Genomic DNA, 21,643 nt, shown 5'->3' with positions numbered 1-21,643 from the left:
GCGAGTGATAGGAAGATGCGGTGAGGGCAGAGAGACACCTTCCAGGGGAAGAAATCAGAGAATCCTGCCCAAGACCTGGAGCCCGCGAAGCCTCCCACCTCCTGGGGCACCAGGTGAGGGGTGGGCAACCTCTCGTGAGACCAGGGCTCCTCGCCCACAGCCCTGTTGATTGTTTCTGGCAAGGGCCGTGTTGTGCGCTGTAGGGTACTGAGCAGCATCCCTGGCTGCCACCCACTAGGGCCGGCAGTTGCCTTCCTCTCCCAGTCGCGGTGATTGAAAATGCAGGGCTGGGCACGGTGGCTCACGCCTGTAATCCCAGCACTTTGGGAGGCCGAGGTGGGCGGATCGCTTGAGGTCAGGAGTTTGAGACTAGCCTAGCCAACATGGTGAAACCCTGTCTCTACTAAAAATACAAAAATTAGCTGGGCGTGGTGGCGGGCGCCTGTGACCCCAGCTACTCAGGAGGCTGAGGCACGAGAATCGCTTGAACCCAGGAGGTGGAGGTTGCAGTAAGCTGAGATCGCCCACTACACTCCAGCCTGGGAGACAATGGGACCCTGTCTCAAAAAAAAAAAAGAAAAAGAAAAAAGAAAAAAAAATGCCTCCAGGCATTGTCAAATGTCCCCCAGGGTACAAAAGTGTCCCTGGTTAAGACCCACTGCACTAGACCCGCTGAAGAAAACCCCTTAAACCAACCAGACAGGGCTGGTATGGGCTGGCATGGGGACTTGCATGGGGCTGGCATGGGGACTTGGGACTGCTCCCCCTTCCACCCTCCACTGCTTCTCTTTACTCCTTCCCCAGATTGGCAGATCTGGTTCTGCTACCCTCCCCCTGGGATCATTTGGGCAGGGGCTTAATCTCTCTGAGCCTCCATTTTCTCATCTGAAAAATGGGCCTTAAGAGGCCTTCTTGCACAGGCCCATTTGGAGTGATGATTATAATCATAACGTTGATGGTAACAATAAAACAGCTCACAATTTCAGAATGCCAACTTTGTTCCAAGCCCCGTGGTAAGTGATTTACATGTCTCAACACATTGAGGCTTCACACCCAGTGTGTTAGGCTGGGGCTGACAGTGCAGACACCCACTGCCCATGCCCGGGCTGCTAACCTGCTATTTTCCCCTCCTTAGGGTGTCACATTCCACATTCCAGCCAGTGGGAAAAGGAAAGGGGGAATGGCATACCCTTTCCCTTTAAAGTACAACCTAGGCTGGGCACAGTGGTGTGAGCCAGAAGTCCCAGCTACTCGGGAGGCTGAGGCGGGAGAATCACTTGAGTCCAAGAGTTCTGGGTTGTAGTGCGCTGTGTCAATCGGGTATCTACACTAAGCTCAGTATCAACATGGTGATCTCCCTGGGAGAGGGGAACCACCAGGTTGCCTAAGGAGGGCTGAAATGGCCTAGATCAGAAAGGTCAAAACTCCCGTGCTGATCCAGTAGTGGAATCACTCCTGTAAATAGCCAGAACACTCCAGCCTGGGCAACATAGTGAGACCCTGTCTCTAAAAAAAAAAAAAAAAAAAAAGTGCAGCCTGGCTGGGCATGGTGGTTCACCTCTGTAACTCTAGGCCAAGGTGGGAGGGTCACTTAAGGCCAGGAGTTCGAGACCAGCCTGAGTAACATAGCAAGACCTCATCTCTAAAAAAATTAAAATTAATAATTAAAAAAATAAAGTACAGGCTGGGTGCAGTGGCTCATGCCTGTAATCTCAGCACTTTGGCAGGCTCAGGTGGGGGGATCATGAGGTCAGGAGATCGAGACCATCCTAGTCAGGTGAACCCCCCTGTCTCTACTAAAAATATAAAAATTAGCTGGGTATGGTGGTGTGTGCCTATAATCCCAGCTAGTTGGGAGGCTGAGGCAGGAGAATCACTTGAACCCAGGAGGTGGAGGTTGCACTGAGCCGAGATTGTGCCACTGCACTCCAGCCTGGTGACAGAGCAAGACTCCCTCTCAAAAATAAATAAATAAATAAATTAATACAATAAAATAAAATAAAGTACAACCTGGAAATCAGCCACATAGCTTACAGTCACATCCCGTTGGCCAGAACTTGGTCACATGGGTACATCTGACTGCAAGGGAGGCTGGGAAATGTACTTTTTATTGAGACAGTCCTATGCTCAGCTACAAGTTCATTACTATGGAACTAGGGGAAGATACTTAGGGACAACTAACAGTCTCAACCACATTCCATTTCACAGATAAGGAAACTAAGGCACAGCATAGTTAAGTGGTTCCTCAAGGTCACAAAGAGAGTAAGGAAATAAGACAATGTATGTAAAGTGCCAGGCAACATTTAAGTGCTCAAAGCCAGCCTTCTCTAGCCATGCTCTTCCCACACATCCTTTGAGTATCATCCATTGAAATTTATTTGTTTCAAGGGTCCCCTTTAGAGGAGCATGCTGGAATTTCATGCACCGTGAGGACTGATGTTTTCTTCTGCCCTTGAAATCCACACCCTTTAGGTCATCCAGGTGAGATCCACAAAATAACCCAAAGGTTTTCAGGATAATTTCTCAAGCAGAGCAAAGGACTCACATGCCCCAGTAGGAGATATGTTGAGGCAAATTCCTGGCCAGAAAGATTCTCCTAAACTACACAGAAACTGAGGCCCAGAGAGGGGACAGGACTTTGCCGAGGCCACACAGCCAGCTTCTGACAGATCCAAGACTAGGTCCCCAGCCAAGGAGCACTGGCATTTCCCCAGGACCTTTTCCTGTTTGTGTCTCGTGTTAGCAGTTCTCAAATGTCTCATGTTCTGTGATATTTGAGTGTGAGGCAATTAATCACCGTTGCATGCTCCGTGTGTCTGGGCAGGGCCTGTCACATGGTGGGGTGCCTGGGCAGGGCCGTGGTCCTCTGTTGGGGAACTCCAAATCATTATCTTCCGGGAGCTTTCTCTTTTGTCTTCAGTCAGGAGTGCTTCCCAAGATAGGAAAGTCTTTATCTCCTGTCCTAGGCAGCTGTTCCTGAGGGCGAGGTGGGAGAAGGATTCTGCAGATCTCATTGTTCAGTAGATAGATTTACATTTGCTTTCTGTGGAGAACCCCCATTCCTGTGGTCAGGGCATCCTGACTGCTTCACCTTAGACTCTTCCATGAGCGTGAAGGGGGATGAGGGTCCTTGGGGACTTTCATCTCACCCCTCAGGTTTCAGTGCTCCCTGCAGAGGTCTCGGTCCTTTCAGGGCTCTGGGGTGCCATGTACCTGCCTCTGCCTCGCCCAACCTTCCTGCGGGCACTTGCTGCCAGTTTTCTCTGGCCAACTCAGTGGGATCCCTCACCCATCATCTGCTGTCCAGCTTTTATAACCCAGTGGCATCACCTCTTCCTCTGCCTGTTCTCTGCCCTGTGTGTTTGTGCCCTTTTACCCTGTCAGTGAGATTTCTGGAAGAAGCAGAGGTTTACACTATGGTGACACCCTTTACTGGCTGCCTAATAGCTGGACCCTCAGTCCTCAACAGCAGAGCCCTGATTTTGTTTGGGGGTGGGAGGTGATAGGTCCAGCCAGGGGAGAGAGATTAAGATTGGGCTGTGCCAGTCACACTATCCCACTTCCCTTTTCCAGCCTCCTTTGCAGCGTGGAGCAGAGATATGACCAGTTCTGGCCAATGAAATGTGAAGGGAAGTCCTTTCAGGGAGATCATGGGAAAGATTTTCTTTCCAGATTAAAAGAGCTCAAGGAGAGGCCAAGCATGGTGGCTCATGCCTGTAATCCTAAAACTTTGGGAGGCCGAGGTGGGAAGATCATTTGACCTCAGGAGTTTGAGACCAGCCTGGGCAGCATAGTGAGAACTTGTCTTTATCTAAAAAAACCAAACCAAAACAACAACAAAAAACTCTCTAAAAAAAAAGCTCAAGGGGAGAGTTTTGTGTTTTTTTGTTTGTTTGTTTGTTTTTAGATAGACTCTTGCTCAGTCGCCAGGCTGAAGTGCAATGGCACAATCTCGGCTCACTGCAACCTCCGCCTCCCGGGTTCAAGCGATTCTCCTGCCTCAGCCTCCCGAGTAGCTGGGACTACAGGTGTGTGCCACCATGCCCAGCTAATTTTTGTATTTTTAGTAGAGACGGGGTTTCACCACGTTGGCCAGGATGGTCTCGAACTCCTGACCTCAGGTGATCCACCTGCCTCAGCCTCCCAAAGTGCTGGGATTACAGGTGTAAGCCACTGCGCCTGGCCAAGATTTCTTTCTTTTTTTTTTTTTTTAATGCACCACCCAACACTTCTATCTTGAACTTCATTAAGGGATGTGATGCTTGGGGCTGTGGCAACTATATTGTTACTGTGGGGCCACAAGGCTAATGATAAAAAGCCAACACAGAATGGCTAAATATGAAGGCTGAAAGTAGCTGGATGCTGAATGACATTGCTGAGATGCTTTTTTGACCCTGAAGCCATCAACTTTCAAAGTGTTGTCTGTGAAATAACAGAATGCCTTTACTGTTTAACCCACTGTGACTGGGGCATTCTGAAGCTTTCAGCAGAAGGCATTGCTAACTAATACACTTGTGCTCAGGCTACCATATTTTGGTCCTGCAGTTTCTACCCAAAATTCCAAATGATGGGACTATCTCTTATTTCCAGGATTGGCTGACACGCCCATCTCCCACCTCCCCTTCTTGGGAGCTGATGAACTGCCTGTTGAATCTGCTTAGATGCTTTGCAGGGTGAATGAAATATAAGGAAACTTCTTGAATGAATCTTTGACATTGACTCACCTTAAACAGGCACATTTGCTTATATTTTGGGGCTTGGATTCTTTGATGTATTATCAAACTTCAGAATTCACAGCTTTCAGGGAATTTTTGACTGTATCAGTTAGAAAGACTTGGATGCAAATAACAGAAGAATTATAATGACTGACAATTATATGGTGAGTATAACTTGCCAGGTAGAGTAATTAGCACTTCATTTACGCCAACTCATTGAATAACTTTACAACAACCCTATGTAGCGGATACTATCGTTCCCTCCATTCTCCATATAGGGAAACTGAGGCACAGAGCTAGTCAGTAACATAACTGGGCTGCCACAATATACAGCCAATTAGCTTCGGCTAATATAGAGCCAATTAGCAAATGGCTTCGGCCATAACGACATCCATCATTTACTTAAAACGAAGTTTGGCATTGTCAGCCCAGGAGTCCTCCAGCCTAGACCTTGGCCATGCTCACTGTCTTAAGATGGGGGCTGGGATCCCGTATCCCTTTTTCCCAATGGATGTGTCCAAAACAAAAAGGGAGGAACAGGGGCAGTAGTGCCAACTCCTTAGGGAGAGAAAGTCTCCCTGGAGCACTCATCCCCGCTGAGTGTACCTCATTGTTGTACCTCATTGGCTAGAGTCAGGTCACATGCTCACCTTGGTCCAATCACTGGCAGCTTGGAATGGGTGTGGCATGCTTGACTAGACCAATCACATTCATCCCCTGGGGCCAGGCACTATGGCTGCCATTAACCAGGGTTCAGTTAGCAAGGAACAGGGGAATGGGTGTTGGGCAAGCAGCTGGTGTCATCTGCCCCAGCAGCTGACGTTTACTGAGCATGTACAGTGAGCCAGGCTCTGTCCTAAGCTCTTAATGTGTAATATCTCATCAGGTCCTCTTGTTATTTATTATTATTTAGAGACAGGGTCTTGCTGTGTTACCCAGGCTGGAGTGCAGTGGTGTAATCCCAGCTCGCTGCAGCCTTAAACTCCTAGGCTCAAGCAATCCTCCTGCCTCAGCCTCCCCTGTAGCTAGGATTATAAGAACGAGCGACCACACCTGGCTAATTAAAAAAAAAAAAATTTTTTTTTTTTGTAGAGATGGGGAATCTTGCTATGTTGCCCAGGTTGGTCTCAAACTCCTGGCCTCAAAGGATCCTCCTACCTCAACCTCTCATGCTGTTATTAACCTTATCTATGAGGAACAACGTGAAACCCAGAAAACTTAAATGACTTGCTCAATCAAGATCACTCACCCAGCAAGGTGACTAGTCTAGAGAGGGTTACCAGATAAAATACAGGATGCCCAGTTAAATTAGAATTTCAGATACACACAAAAAAAATATTTTAGGAAGCTAAGCAGTGGTGTGAGGGCTCAGGCACACTTTGTTTGCATAATAAGCATGAAGGAGTATCTCTTGGTTCCGCAAAGAATTAGACATTCCCCCATTTTTCATGAAACCTGACCCCTTTTGGATTAGCACTTGTTTTCTTCTTTTTGAAAGAGATACAGAGAAATACGTCCCTGCTCTCAGAAAACAACAGTGTATGCATTGTGATGAACGGCACCCGACATTCAGCCTCAGGACCAAGGAGGCAGCAGGGAGAGGTGGGGAGTGTGGGGGAACTGGTGTGTCCACTTCAAATACCCCGTCCCCAGCTGACGGTTGCCAGGTGGGAATGTGGATTTAGCACAGTGAAATCTTACAGTGTTTTAAGGGAGGTAGAAATCTGAATTTTTATGTGAAGTCTCTTGATTTATGAACATTAGCTCAAATTTAATTAAAATGCCCTGTGGGCCAAAGGAAATCCGTCTGCTGGCTTGTGGGCAGCCAGGGGAAAGCCTCTGCTGATCGGCTCTGGAAGTGGAGGCTGCAACTGCCTCAAAAAGAGGAGCGGAGCAGAGGCTGGGCTGGAGGCAGCCTGGGGCCTGGAGTGTGCTTAGGGCTAGGAATTGCAGCCAGACCTGGGTTCCGTTCTCCTCTCTGCCAGGTAACTGCTGTGTGATGGTAGATGGGTTGCACAGCTTCTCTGTTTTCCAAAGCATTTAGAGTAAGTAATTGTATCCATTCTCCTGTGAGGATTCTGCTGAAGGAGCTGACACAGTCGAGGCACCTGGCATGTAGTGGGTGCCCAACAAACACGAATCCTGTCCCCTCCCCTCCCAGGGCTCACTTAGGAGTTGGGGATTTGAACACTGCTTTTCCAGCTCCCCTTCCCTCCCTCTCCTCACTCCCTCCTTGCTTTCTCCTCCACCTCTTCCTGCTTCCTTTCTTCTCATTTTCTCTCTTCTGTCATTAAACAGTGGGAAGAATTAGGACCAGGTGTTAGGAGACCTGGGACCGGGCCCTGGTGCTATTCCCGTCTTGGGGTGAGACCTGGGGAAAGGCTTTTCTCATGGGACCTTAGTTTCTTCCTCTGTGAAATGGGCAGTTCTGATTGGAGACACAGGTGCACTTCCTGGTGCCAGGGTCGTGTGATTCTGTGGGGCCTTGGGGGTCACGGGGGAGATGGCAGCCTTGGTGGTGATGGGAGGGGGTGGCTGGGGTAGGAGGCATGAGTCAGAGTGTGGTCTCAGGGCTGAGGAGCAGGAGAACATCCCGGCACATAGCACCCAGTGATTAGCAAACCGCAGGAAGGCAGAAGGCCGAGTCATCAGCGAGCTTGTAAACACTGTCCAAGGAGAGCCAGGCCCTGCTTGTCTGGGATTGGCCACAGGCCCCTCCCAGGGATTTGGGGTCAAAGTTCTTCATAAATCATCCTCCCAGAACACGGGAGCCCCACCCTCCTTCCAGACTTTCATTTATTTATTTATTTAGTTAGTTAGTTAGTTAGTTAGTTAGTTAGTTAGTTAGAGATGGAATCTGTCTGTGTCACCCAGGCTGGAGTGCAGTGGCGCGATCTCGGCTCACTGCAGCCTCCCCATCCTGGGTTCAAACAATTCTCCTGCCTCAGCCTCCCAAGTGTCTGGGATTATAGGCATGTGCCACCACACTTGGCTAATTTTTGTATTTTTAGTGGACACGAGGTTTCACCATGTTAGCCAGTCTGGCCTTGAACTCCTGATCTCAAGTGATTCACCCACCTCAGCCTCCCAAAGTGCTGGGATTACAGGCGTGAGACCCCACGCCCGGCCCCTTCCAGGCTTTCTGTGATCTGACTTCTGCTCACCTCTCCAGGGCCATCTTGAGACACCTTCTCTCTCACCCTTCTCAACTCTTGCCAGGCCAGAGCCTGGTGAGTTTCTGGATATATGCAGCTCTCTTCCCGCCTCCAGCCCTTTGCACAAACTGTTCCCTCTACCTGGAATGTTCTCTCCCTCGTCTCCAGACCACAAGACAAAGTGTCCTTATCATTCCAATTTCAGCTCAAACATCACCTCCAGCGGGAAACCCCCTCCCATCCCCAGGTGAACTCAGGTCCTCTTGTGGCCCCGTTTACCTTCCCTCCAAACCACTGGCAGCCATCTGGGAGCTGTATTTATAGGCTTTTGTGTTTGCTCAGTCTGTCTCTCCTTTTCCTGAGGGTGGGGACTGGAGGAGTCATTTCTGCTGCCGTAAGTCAGTACCTGGCACAGAGCAGGTCAGCAATGAATATTTATGAGAGGAATGAATTGGTGAGTGAATGAAGTGCTCAGAAGGGTTATGGCAAATCCTCCAGGAGCCAGGGGAGCTCGGCATTCTCTCCATTAGTGATAGCATATCAGCCCAACACTCTAATATTGCCTCACTGTACTTAGAGAAAAAAAAAAATCCAGATTTTTCCCTTGGCCTTCCCGTTTCTCCCAGGATCCAACCTGCTGAACTCTCTGACCTCCTTTCCTACCAGCTGTGCCCACCTCCCACCGCATCCCTGTCCCAGTTCCAGCCATGCTGGCCTTTCTGTTTCTTTGCCATACCAGGCTTGTTTCTGCCTCAGGGCAGCTTGCTTTTCTGTTCCTCGTGTTTGGAATGCTTGTCCCTCAGGCCTTATTATCATTTATATCTCAGCTGTGCTGCCTCCTGAGGGAGGCATTTTCCCACCCTCATTGTCCAAGAGATTACCCTGTTCTGTTCTTTCCCGGGATACATCACTATCTGAAATTGTTTTGTTTATTTACAAATATTTGATTGGCTTTTAGCTGAGTTCATGGCTGTGCAGAATAAACACAGACCTTCCTAGCTTCCCTTGCAGCTAGGTGCAGCCATGTGCCTGAGCTCTGGCCAAGTGGTTGAAATTAGTAGTGTGACAGGTTTCTGGACTGTTTCCTAGAGATTTAGTTGATGCCTGCCTTTTACTCATCATCCTTCCTTCTCCATCCTGTCATTCTCGAAGGCAGACATGAAGGCCGGTGCAGTGGCCTTCATCTTGGATCATGAGAAAGTGGGGCCCACACCTAGAGATGGCAGACTGGTGTCCAGGAAGAAGCTGAGACACTGAGAGCTTCATAGAGTTACCAAATCCATCCCAAACTGCCTACATCTGAACTTCATTCACATGAGAGGAAAAGAAACTCCTCTTTTATTTCTTAACTTTTTCCAAATTTGGTTTACTACATTTTATTATGACTACATTTGTATGTCCCCAAGCAGTACAATCTGATATAAAATGTCAGCTAGAATACACACTGGGTCTTTTAATTTTTAAAATTTATTTGTATTTTTATTTATTTAGTTTTTGTTTGTTATTTATTTTATTATTATTATTATTATTTTTTGAGGTGGAGTCTCGCTTTGTCACCCAGACTGGAGCACAATGGTGCGATTTTGGCTCACTGCAACCTCTGCGTCCTGGGTTCAAGTGATTCTCCTGCCTCAGCCTCCCAAGTAGCTGGGATTACAAGCACCCGCCACCACACCTGGCTAATTTCTGTATTTTTAGTAGAGATAGGGTTTTGCCATGTTGGCCAGGCTGGCCTCAAACTCCTGGCCTCAGGTGATCTGCCCGCCTCAGCCACCCACAGTGCTGGGATTACAGGCGTGAGCCACCAGGCCCGGCTGGGTGTTTTGATTTTAAAATGTAGTCTATAGGGCTTTATCAACTCTGTCCAGAATTTTGGTTGGAGTTATTAGAGGCGACCTGGGCCAGAGAGAGGAGATCACTTGCTTGAGGCCACACAGCAGGGGAGGGGCAAAGCTGGGGTTTCACCCCAGGGGCCTAGATCCTAACCCCCCAGCCTCATTTTTCAGAAGTTTCCAGCTTGAGGTGTTGCCAGGCTTCCTCCAGGCTCAGCCCGGACATTGGGCAGTGTGATCTACACCTGCTCTGCCTCTTAGGGCAGGAGAGTCTTTCTTATTTCTCTGGGACCCAGAGCAAGGTGGAAAATATGAGAGAGGCCCCCAGCTATGGGATCCAACAAGGGTTGAGTCCCAGCTCTAGGCTCTGCCGCCAGCTGGCTGTGCACCTCAGGGAAGACCCCAACCTCTCTGAACCTCGGTTTCCTCATCTAATAATAGCCTTGAGCAGGTCAGTTGTCCTGTAGGTTCCCCGAGGTGCTGTGTTTCGAGTGTCTGACCCCTCAAGAAGGATACAGCACTACTCCCACAAAGTAGGAATTTCTGGAACACAGGCAGTGTCATTGGTGTTACAAGGAAGTAGGCTACTTAGTGCAAACTTTGGAGTCCGTTCTGGGTTCAAATCCTGGATCCATAGTTAGCCACTGTGTGGTGCTGAGTAAGTCACTTTCCTGGTATAGTTTTCAACCATTTTCCTGGTTGGAAAATGGGGGTTCATTTGTTGGTTCATTCACCCAATACGTATGTGCTGAGCACATCTTTGTGCCAGGCCGTTTCTGGGTGCTGGAGACGCGCAGTGAGCAGGATAGGCAAAGTCCTTCCTCATTTGGGTCCAGACAATGGAGAAACAGACAGAGGTGTAGCACACGGGATGATGATGGGACACACACAGCAAACTGAAGCCGAGTGAGGGAGCGGGAGCCGTGGGAGGGTTCCCCGGGCCGGGATGGTCAGGACACCACCCTGCAGGGGACACTGGGACAGAGACCTGACCGACATGAGGTTCTAGCCCAGCTAAGCCCATCCTTCCCATTTCCCAGAACTGTTCTTGGGCCTCCTCTAGCTGGAGTCTTCTTCAAAACAAGAACCATGCGGTGGCCAGCTCCGTGTCCTAGGCACCAGCCCAGCGATGGCTGAGTGAGGCATCCGCTTCTCTTCATCTGCCATTCTTTCCTGCCTGGACAATCGCAGTAGCCTCTCCGCATGGGTCCTCCTGCTCCCACCCTCACCCTCCTACAGTCTATCCTCCCCACTGCATCACACTCGGTTCCTCTTGTTGCCAAAACAAATGACCACTAACTTAGTGGCTGAAAACAACACATATTTATCCTCTTACAGTTCTGGAGGTGAGAAGTCGAAGTGTTGGTGGGACCACTTCCTTCTGGAGGCTCCAGGAGAGAATCTGTCTCCTTGTCTGTTTCAGCTTCTAGTGGCTGCTCATGGCCCTTGGCTCATGGCCCCACCCTCCACTCTCAAAGCACATCACTGCAGTCTCTGTTTCTGTCATTCTCTCTCCTCTTTGCCTTCTCCTCCTCTGTAGGCAGGTCTCCATCTGCCTCGTGGTATAAGGACTCCTGTGATTAATTGGCCCCACCTGGGTGATCCAAGATAATCCTCCCATCTTCAGAGCCTTCACTGAATCACAGCTGCTAAGTTCCTTTTGCCACATAAAGTAACACTCACAGATTCAGGGAATTAAGACATGAACATCTTTGGAAGGCCACTATTCAGCTAACCAAAGCATCCAAGATGATCCTAATAGAACCTGAATCAGACCCTGTGCCTCCTCCTCAAAACCCTGCTATGGCTCCCACCTCCTACATGCAAAGCCCTTATAGTGGTCACATGGTATCACACATCTCTTCACTTGTGACTTCCCCATCTCATCTTCTTCTCCTCTCCTGCCTCACTTGGCTCCAGTCACTGGCCTCCTGCTTGTACTTCAACACTCCAGGCAAACACCTGCGTCAGAGCCTTGGCACATGCTGTTCCCTATACCTGGAACTTTTCATTTCATTTCTTTTCTTTTCTTTTTCTTTTTTCTTTTTGAGATAGAGTCTTGCTCTGTTGCCCAGGCTGGAGTGCAGTGGTGTGATCTCGGCTCACTGCAACCTCTGCCTCCTGGGTTCAAGCGATTGTACTGCCTCAGCCTCCCGAGTAGCTGGGACTACAGGCGCCCGCCACCACGCCCGGCTAATTTTTGTATTTTTAGTAGAGACGGGTTTCACTATGTTGGCCAGGCTGGTCTCAAACTCCTGACCTTGTGATCCGCCTGCCTCGGCCTCCCAAAGTGCTGGGATTACAGGCGTGAGCCACCATGCCAGGCCTTCTTTTCTTTTCTTCTCTTTTCTTTTTTCTCTTCTCTTCTTGTTATCCTCCCTTTCCTGTTCCCCTTTCCTTTCCCCTTTCCTTTCCCCTTTTCCCTTTCCTCTCCTCTCCTCTCCTCTCCTCTCCTCTCCTCCCCCCTCCCTTCCATCCCCTTTCCTTTCCTTTCCTTTTCCTTTCTTTCTTTTTTTTTGAGACGGAGCTTTGCTCCGTCTCAAAAAAAAGTGCTCAGAAGCTCAGAAGTGTCACCCAGGCTGGAGTGCAGTGGCACAATCTCAGCTCACTGCAACCTCTGCCTCCCAGGTTCAAGCAATTCTCCTGCTTCAACCTCCCAAGTAGCTGGGATTACAAATGTGCACCACCACGCCTGGCTAATTTTTGTATTTTTAGTAGAGAGGGGATTTCACCATGTTGGCCAGGCTGGTCTCGAACTCCTGACCTCAGGTGATCCACCTGCCTCAGCCTCCCAAAGTGTTGGGATTACACATGTGAGCCACTGCACACGCCCTATTGCCTGGAACTTTTCATTCCTGCCTCTTCCTAAGACTGGACCTTCCTCTTCCTTTGGGTCTCATCTTCTCAGAGAGGCCCTGTTGGACATCACTGTCCCTAGAACTGCCCTTCTCTTGCCCCACAGTTGCATTTCACACAGTCAAAAGTGACCTTGGTTGTGTGTTTGTTTTCTTGTCTATCATCTGCCTTCCCCACCAGACTGTCACCTCCTAAAGATCCAGGAGGGGCTGGATCTGTCTGGTTCTCGGCTGTATCTCCAGCACCATGGACAGGGCCTGGCACTTAGTAGGTGCTCAGAAAATACTTGCTCCATGAATCCATATTTGGTTTATTTCAAATGTCCCTCAGTGCTGCCGTGAATAAAATAGAAATTCATTTTAAGGCATTCGTACATTCCCAGTGACTTTGTGGCTTGATCTTTTTTTTCTGTCAATGACTAAGACGACCTTCATATATTGAGAGGAGGCGAAGCATTGTCTGTACTGAGCAAGTGAGGACTCAGAAGGCCTGGAATGGAGGCAGGGGTGTCTTAATGCAGATTGGCAGTGGGGTCTTATGGAAGAGCAGGGCATGAAGTGGGCTTCTTGTGCAAGTGGCACCCTCTCTCTGTGCCTCAGTTTCCACATCTATACCATGGCGATTGTAACAGAACTTACCTTATAGTGCCACCCTCTCTCTGTGCCTCAGTTTCCACATTTATAACGTGGAGATTGTAATAGAATTTACCTTATAGAAGATTCTTAACTTTGGTGCTACTGACATTTGGAGCTGGATAATTCTCTGCTATGGGGGTTGTCTTGTGCACTGTAGGGCATTGAGCAGCATCCCTGGCCTCCACCCATCAGACGCCAGTAACTTCTCTCCAGTTGTGACAACCCCAAATGTCCCCACATATAGCCTAATATCTCCTGTGGGGGCAAAATCACTCCCAGCCAAGGACTGCTCCCTGGTCAGATGATCCGGGTGCTTGTGTTGCCGCCCGGCACAGGCTGCTGCTCAAGTTGTGCAGGGAATCGTAGCTGCTCTGTGGTTAAGTGGCTGCCTGGCCCTGCCACTCCTTAGCAGGTGGCCTTGGACCAGTGACTCCAGCTCTCTGAGCCTCAGCGTCTTCATCTGTAAAATGAGATAATGTTAGCACTTCATCTCTTGGGGCTGTCAGGAGGATTGAGTAGATTAATCCTGTGAAGCGCTCAGAAGCATGCCTGGCACACAGTGGGAATTTGAGGCCGAGGCTGAGGCTGATGAAGGCTTCTGGGAATAGTGGGAGCTAGAGAAAGGGCTCTTTGCATCCTCACCTCAGCAAGTGCTACCTGAGGCCTCTGGCGTGTGTGCCCCTGCACTAATGGAGGACATGCGGGAATGGCTGCCCCCACCCAGAGAGGCGGCTGGCTCAGTCCCTCAGCCCTGCCAGGCCATTTAATAATTAAGCGGCTGAGGGGTGACGAGGCTGGAAAGCCAGAAGTGACCAGGGTCTGGCCTTGCTTGGCTTTGGTGACGCGATGGCCTTGGGATCATGGCCTTCTTGAACCCATAAGCAGGGGGTTGGGCCCCAAGACAGGCAAGGCCAGGCCAAGGTCTGTGCTGGTGGCCTCAAGCTGAAGCCATGCAGGGACAGGAAGGGGGTTGTTCCAAGGCTACAGGGAAGGGAGTGCTGTGGAGCGAGAGTTTCTGTCCATGGGGGCGACCCCCATCCACTCACACTCTGGCATTCCATTTCCCTCTTCCCAACTCTTTCTCAATTTTCACCTCCAATTTATTGAGCACTTACTACATGCAGGGCTCTGCCAAAGTACTTTACACAGATCTGACTCCTGTACTCCCTCTCGCATCATGGGAAGGGGCTCTGTCCCCTCCCTAGATGAGCGAAGCTCTGTTACTCAGACTCCCATTGCACCAGGTAAGGAGTGGAGGCTCCCAGAGGTGAGTCAACAGCTCACAGGGGCAGAGTCAAAGCCCCAGCCCAGGTCTGGGGTCTCCCAAGCACCTGCCCTTAACCGCACAGCCCCTGCTGGGCCTCCTCTCTCTGTCATTTCCCCCCCCAGCACCTCCACTTTCCTCTCTCTGGCTCTTGCTGTCTCTCTGGCTCTTGCTGTCTCTCCAGCTTTCCCTGAACATCTTCCTAGTTGTGTTTTTCTCCTTCTCTGTGTCTCTTTTCTGTCTGTTTCTCTTTTTCACTTTCTCTGTCTCTCTCCCTCCCTCTGTTTCCTTCTCTCTCCATCTGTTTCTGTGTTTCTCTTTCCCACCCCCTGTCTCTCGCTCTCTCTCTCTCTCACTCTGCCTGTTTCTCTCTCTCCCTTTCTCTCTCTCCTCCTCTGCCTGCCCGCCTCCCCTGGCCGCCCCGCCTTGCGGCTCTGTCTCTCTGCAGTCAGCCCTTGTCCCCACGCCAGCACATTATGTCCCTGGTCAGACCCTGACGTCAGGCGGGGCCTGGCAGGCGGCCATGGGACACTGCCGGGCAGGCGAGAGGGAGTGCTTGACTTCCCGGTCCCCACTGTAGTGGCCGCCTGCCCGCCGCCCGGCCTGGCCTACCCAGCCTGGCAGCAAAGCTTTGCTTCTCCTGGCCTGGCTCAGCTGGCTGGAGAGTGGACGGCGCTTCGTGGCTGCCTTCCCTCTGAGCCTGGGGCTGCAGGCCACTCGCCTTTCCCTTCCCCTGCTTCGACCCCACAACCACAAAAGACTTGGTCCCAGAGGGTAGACAGTATTGCATGGGGCCAAGTCTTGGCTGTGTGACAAGTCACCCAGCCCTCTCTGAGTCTCCTTGTAAAACAAAGCCATTGAGGCACCTGCTTCTCAGGTCTGCAGGGGGTGTCAACCCACAGTGGCTCACAGGACAACAGGAGCGAGGCCCCAGCAGGAATTCAGTGTCACTGCAGTGTCTAGGCCAGCAGTCTTCAAGGAGGGGAGGCTGGCAGAGATGGGGGGATCTGAGTGTCACAATGACAGGGGAACATGGCTGACGAGCAGGCAGGGATGTGCCATGGGGGACTGCCAGGCAGGACAGCCCCACCCACAACACAAACAGTGCCCTGCCGAGAAACCCTCCCCAAGCTCGGCTGGTCTCAGGTCCCATCAGAGCTTAAATAAGTGGTTTTAAAAAATGTCATATTTCTTGTTTGGTTTGTTTATTTTTTCCCCCTGATTTTCAAAGCAAAGTCGTTTCCTTGAAGGGCATACCAAGGGTACTTGAGCTTTCTAGTTTAGAAACAGACTTTAGGATCTGATCAACGTGGGTCAAATCCGGCCAGGTGACCCTGGCCGGTGACTTTGTGCTCTGAGCCTCAGTTTCCTCATCTGTCAAATGGAAGTAAGGAATGAGAAGGTCGTGGGGATGAAGCAAAAGCATGTCTGTAAAGCACCCAGAATGGGATCTTGCCCGTGGTAAATGGTCTATATTCAGTAGTCTTTTTTTCTCGTCTTTTTTTATTCTTCTTATTTTAAATATAGGAGACACAGAAAAGTACAAAGAAGAAAACTAAAAAGGTGACCCAGAGAGAACCACTCTAAGATGTTCATGGGAATTCAGCTCATCTGGCGTATTTAAATTGAGATCCTACTGTTGTCTGTTTTTTCATTTTTCACGAAAATAAAACTTGACTCAAAGTTTCATTTTAAAATACCTTTGCTTATTATTATTATTTGAATACTTACATATTCAAAAGGTTCAAAAGGTATCCAGGGAGAAGTGAGGCTACCTCCTACTCCAGCCTCTGTTGATTGGTTTCTTGTGTATTCTTCCTTCCCTGGGTCTAAGTCCTCTGCAGACCCGTGAGTTCCAGCTCTCCTGCTCGTATTTATTTTGAGTTTTTTTTATTCACTCGATTATAAATCATGACATTTATTTTAAAAAATCAGAACCTACAGACAATCAAAAGAAAGAGGAGCATAAGAAAAGTGGAATCAAGCCAGGTGTGGTAACACATGCCTGTAATCCCAGCACTTTGAGAGGCTGAAACAGGAGGATTACTTGATCCCAGGAGTTCAAGATCAGCCTGGGCAACATAGCGAGACCTTCATCTCTACAAAATTAAAAAAAGAAAAAAAGAAGTTAGCCGGGTGTGCTGGTGCACGCCTGTGGTCCCAGCTACTCGGGAGGCTAAGGTGGGAGGATGGCTTGAGCCCAGGAGGTCGAGGCTGCAGTGAGCCATGATCATGCCACTGCACTCCAGCCTGGGTGACAGAGCAAGACCCCATCCCAAAAAACAAACAAAAAAGGAAAGTGGAATCTCCTGAAAACTTACTACCACTTTGACATTTTGGAGCACATCCTCGCAGGCTTTTTCCATCACTTGATGTGTGTGCACATTCTGGTAGCACCAGGTATCTTTCCTTAGTGCTGATCAAAGGTTTGGATGACATGTTTGTGTACTGATCTGATTGTCATCTGCCTTCCCCACTGTGCGGTCAGTTCCAGGAGGCAGGCAAGACCGCGTCTGGGTCTTCCACACCACAGTAGGTCCATAATGAATATTTTCTGAATGAATGACTAGTGAATTTTCAAAAGGGATCATACAATATATAATACTATCCTGTGGCCTATTTTTTCACTTAACGTATTGGGGACATCTTTCCACATCTCTGTGTGGCGAATCTCCATTTTTCATGTCTGCACGGAATCACCACAATAAACATCTTTTTGATGTTAGCCAGAAGCTTCTGCTGCCCCCAACTGGGAAGCTCTTTTTCTAATGCAGATCTGTTAACAAATTCCATATGACCCACCCACACCCCAGCCCTTTGGCCGGTTACTTTCAGGCTAACACTTCACTGGTTACACGGGCCCATTGTTTTCTGGGACGAGTGAAGATTTACTGTCTGTCCCTGACATCATGTTTTCCCAGAGAAGCTTAAGAGTGAAGAACTCATCCCTCCCTACCTCCTGTTTCCGCCAGTTAAGGGTTCTGTAGATTTGCTGAAGTTGGGAAACTTGGTGTAACCCTTGCCTCACTGACCGCCTCACCACAAAGGGCACACGCCAAGCTCATTCATTCCTGCCTCAGGGCCTTTGTGCCGGCTGCTCTCTCTGCCCAGAATACACTTCCCTCCCATATTTGCTCAGCTCACTCCCTTCCTACCGCAGATCTCTGCTTGAACATCACCTTCTCAGAGAGGCCTTCCTCAATTATTTTTCTAAATGAGCATCTCCAAATCACTTATCCAGTTTTACATTTCCTTGTAAAACATTTTACTTGGTATTGTATTAGATCAGATTATATGACGTTATGTTGTGTTGTGCTGTGTTATATGAATATTTTGGCGTTTTAAAATGGATTGCCCATCTCCTTCACTCTGAAGACAGGGACTGGGACTTTCTTTTCTTTCCTGCAGTATCCCCAGCACCTAAAATAGGGCCTGGAGCATGGTAGGTGCTCAGGAAATACTGGTTGAGTCAATCCATGTTAACTCTAGACTCCAAGGTTTCTTCCAAGGCAGAGAGTCCAGTGCCATCATTCATTCATTCGAGATTTATCTATTGAGCACCTACTGTGTGCCAGGGCTTGTTCGGATGCTGGTGTTGTTCAGTACAACAGTGGACAAGGCAAACACATCCTTCACAAACGTCTCCTTGAAGGATGTGGTCAGGGGTCCAGGAGACACACATCCATCAGATAGAGACATTCGCGTTGGCTTGCTGGCCTCAGATTGGTGAAGCGAGGACAGATCTCAAGGTCCCCACTCTAACTTAGCCTCTGCAGAGTTGGGTGAACCCCAAGGGTGACACAAATGGGAATGACACTTTTGTCATTTACTTCTCTCTGCTGTTCTCTTGCCCTCAGTGGAGGAGAAATGGAGAAGGTGTTGCTAGAAACCTTTTTGGATTCTTCCCACAAGCCCAGCCGTCTTTGCCGAAGGAGCTGACCTTTGCCCTACTTTCTGGCCCACACCCTGCGGTCACCCTTCAGGGAATTTCCTACCTTAGTAGATCACATCTCTCAAAGGAATTGACAGAAAACTTGCTTTCCTAGCCTCCCTGAGCCTCCCGGGTGCGGGAGTGTGAAGTGGGCTCCCCTGTGAGAGGCTTCCAATGAAAAGAGAACAATAGGACAAAAGAGGTGGAAAAGAGAACAATAGGACAAAAGAGGTGGGAAAGAGAACCTGGGTCTGGAGGATGCAGTGGGGGTGTCCTTGAGTAGAAGTGGGGCTCATTGGGGCAGCTCTCCATCAAATTCCAGCCTCATTCCTAGCTGTGTTGCCCCCAGTCCTGACTCAGGAACTCCCCTGAGGGTCCTATGAACCACCTAATAACCTTTGATAAACTCCTTTTCTGTGTAAACTAGCCAGAGGGGTGCATTCTGTCCCTTGCAACTAAGAAACCCAGATTGACACTAGATCACACTAGGTCTCCTAAGCTTCGTGGTTAATGACTGCTCATCCGTATGTTGTATTTAAGAACTATCCAAAAATGACTATCTCGGACTCATTTTCAGCTGCTGGAGGGAATGATGTGGAATGTTGTCATCTTTACCCTGGTCCCAAAACGGGTCCTCACATCCCCTGCTGGAGCAGGAGGGCATTATGTCAGCTGAACCATTTTGGAAGGCAGTTGGGTGACGGGCACTGACAGCTTTAAGAATGTTCATGTTCTTTGACCCCCAAACCCTTCTTCTGGGATTCTGTACTAAGGAAATAATCACAAATAGTGACAGTGGACAAAGACATTCACGACAGAATTGACAAGAGTAAGGCTGGGCATGGTGGCTCACGCCTGTAATCCCAGCACTTTGGGAGGCCAAGGTGGGCAGATCACTTGAGGCCAGGAGTTCGAGACCAGCTTGGCCAACATGGTGAAACCTTGTCTCCACTAAAAATACAAAAATTAGCCAGGCATGGTGGCAGGCGCCTGTAATACCGGCTACTCCGGAGGCTGAGGCAGGAGAATCGCTTGAACCCAGGAGGCACAGATTGCAGTGAGCCGAGATCATACTGCTATACTGCAGCCTGGGCAGCAGAGTGAGACTCCATCTCAAAAAAAAAAAAAAAAAAAAGGAAAGAATTGACAAGAATAGTGAGGAATCAGAATCTACTTAAATGTCCAATAAGCAGGGAATGTTTAAGTTAATCAGGAAATGTTTCCTAAAAGGATGTTAGAGACACCTTCTGCACAAAATATTAGTGTAATACTTAGGATTAGGTTCACCTTTGAATGTTAGAAAAGCCAGAATAACAGGGGCTCAAATGAAATTTTTTTTATTTTTTTTGAGATGGAGTCTTGCTCTGTCGCCCAGGCTGGAGTGCAATGGCACGATCACAGCTCACTGCAACCTCTGCCTCCAGGGGTTCAAGTGATTCTCCTGCCTCAGGCTCCTGAGTAGCTGGGATTACAGGCGCCTGCCACCACGCCCGGCTAATTTTTTTATTTTTAGTAGGGATGGGGTTTCACCATGTTGGTCAGGCTGGTCTCAAACTCCTAACCTCGTGATCTGCCCACCTCGGCCTCCCAAAGTGCTGGAATTACAGGCATGAGCCACCACGCCCAGCCAGAAATTTGCTTCTTACCTAAAAGATGCGTGGAGGTGGCAGTCTAGGACTAGTAGGGTGGCTGCACAAATTCACTGGGGACTCAGCGACCTTTTCTCTTGTTGCTCCGCCTTGTCCCAAGATGGCCACTCAGGTTCTGGCCATCACATCTGCACTCCAGCCAGCAACGAGGATGGGAAAAAGTAGAGGCCCACAGACATTGCTTGGACGTTACTTATATCCCATTGGCCACATGGACACCTAGCTGTAAGAGAGGCTGGGAAGTGTAGATTTTCTTCTGGGTGGTCACATGCCCAGCGAAAGCTTGCAATTTCCATTATTTATTTATTTTTTCAGAGATAGAGTTTCATTCTTGTTGCCTAGGCAGGAGTGCAATGGTGCCATCTTGGCTCACCACAACCTCCAATTCCTGGGTTCAAGCGATTCTCCTGCCTCAGCTTCTTGAGTACCTGGGATTATAGGCATGCACCACCACATCTGGCTTTTTTTGTATTTTTTGTAGAGACAGGGCTTCTCCATGTTGGTCAGGCTGGTCTTGAACTCCTGACCTCAGGTGATCCGCCCACCTCAGCCTCCCAAAGTGCTGGGATTACAGGCGTGAGCCACCATGCTCAGCCTGCAATTTTCATTATTAAGGATTAGGGAAGATCAGAGGATAAGAGAGAAACAATAGACAACAATTAAAGAGAATGTCAAAGAAAATTTTGTAATAACATGAGAAGTATGATTTTGAAGACTTTGAGACTAACAGGATTTGAAATTGTACATACAGTGTGATCGCAACTTTATAATAAAATTTCAAAATGGAGAAAGCTACTCAGATGAGCAAATTGCGAGAAAATTGCCCTCTGTGGGTGGTCCCATTAAAAAAATTCATATTCTTCTATTTTACAAATTTTCAATATTTGAATAAAGTTAACTTCCCGAAAAAGCATCCCTGTGCAGATTACATAATCCAGTTGAGCTACAATTTGTGTTGTGCAAGTTCTGTCCTCAAACGTGCCAAGGCAGCCAGATGGGAAAAGAAGAAATGAAATTATCTCTAGTCATAGAACACATGATTGTGAATGGAGCAAAGTCTAAGGAATCCACAAAAAGTAAATAGGAAAAGTGTGACCTGGGACTTAGTGCAGGATAAAGTTACAGCTTTGCTGAAATATGAGCTCCATCTCCTTGGGCATGTCACAAACTTCTCCACTTGGATGGGGTGATTTTTTTTTTCCTCCAGGGGACACTCAGCAGTGCTGGGGACATCCAGCGATTTTGGAGACATATTCTGCCATCACAACTTGGAGTAGTGACATGCTACTGGCATCTAGATGGTAGAAGCCAGGGCTTCTGCTAAACATCCCACAACGCCCAGGACAGCCCCCACAACAGGGAATTATGTGACCCCAAACGTCTGCCTTGCTGAAGTGGAGAGCCCTGCCCTAAACATGTCTATTGGGACTGCTTCCTGGCTTTTGCTATCACAAGCCACACTGTCGTGGTCTGTAGGGCACACACCTCTGTGGACATGTGCGAGTATTTCTGCAAGATATTTTTCCGGGGGATGGAATTACTATAGCATTCCCGTTCACTCTTAGATGCGATAGCCTCTCGAATGTTGCTGAGATGCCCTTTCCAG

The sequence above is a fragment of the Gorilla gorilla genome, chromosome 21, assembly GCF_029281585.2.
Source record: "Gorilla gorilla gorilla isolate KB3781 chromosome 21, NHGRI_mGorGor1-v2.1_pri, whole genome shotgun sequence".
Lineage (NCBI taxonomy): Eukaryota > Metazoa > Chordata > Mammalia > Primates > Hominidae > Gorilla > Gorilla gorilla.
Note: the sequence above shows the minus strand (reverse complement) of the source record.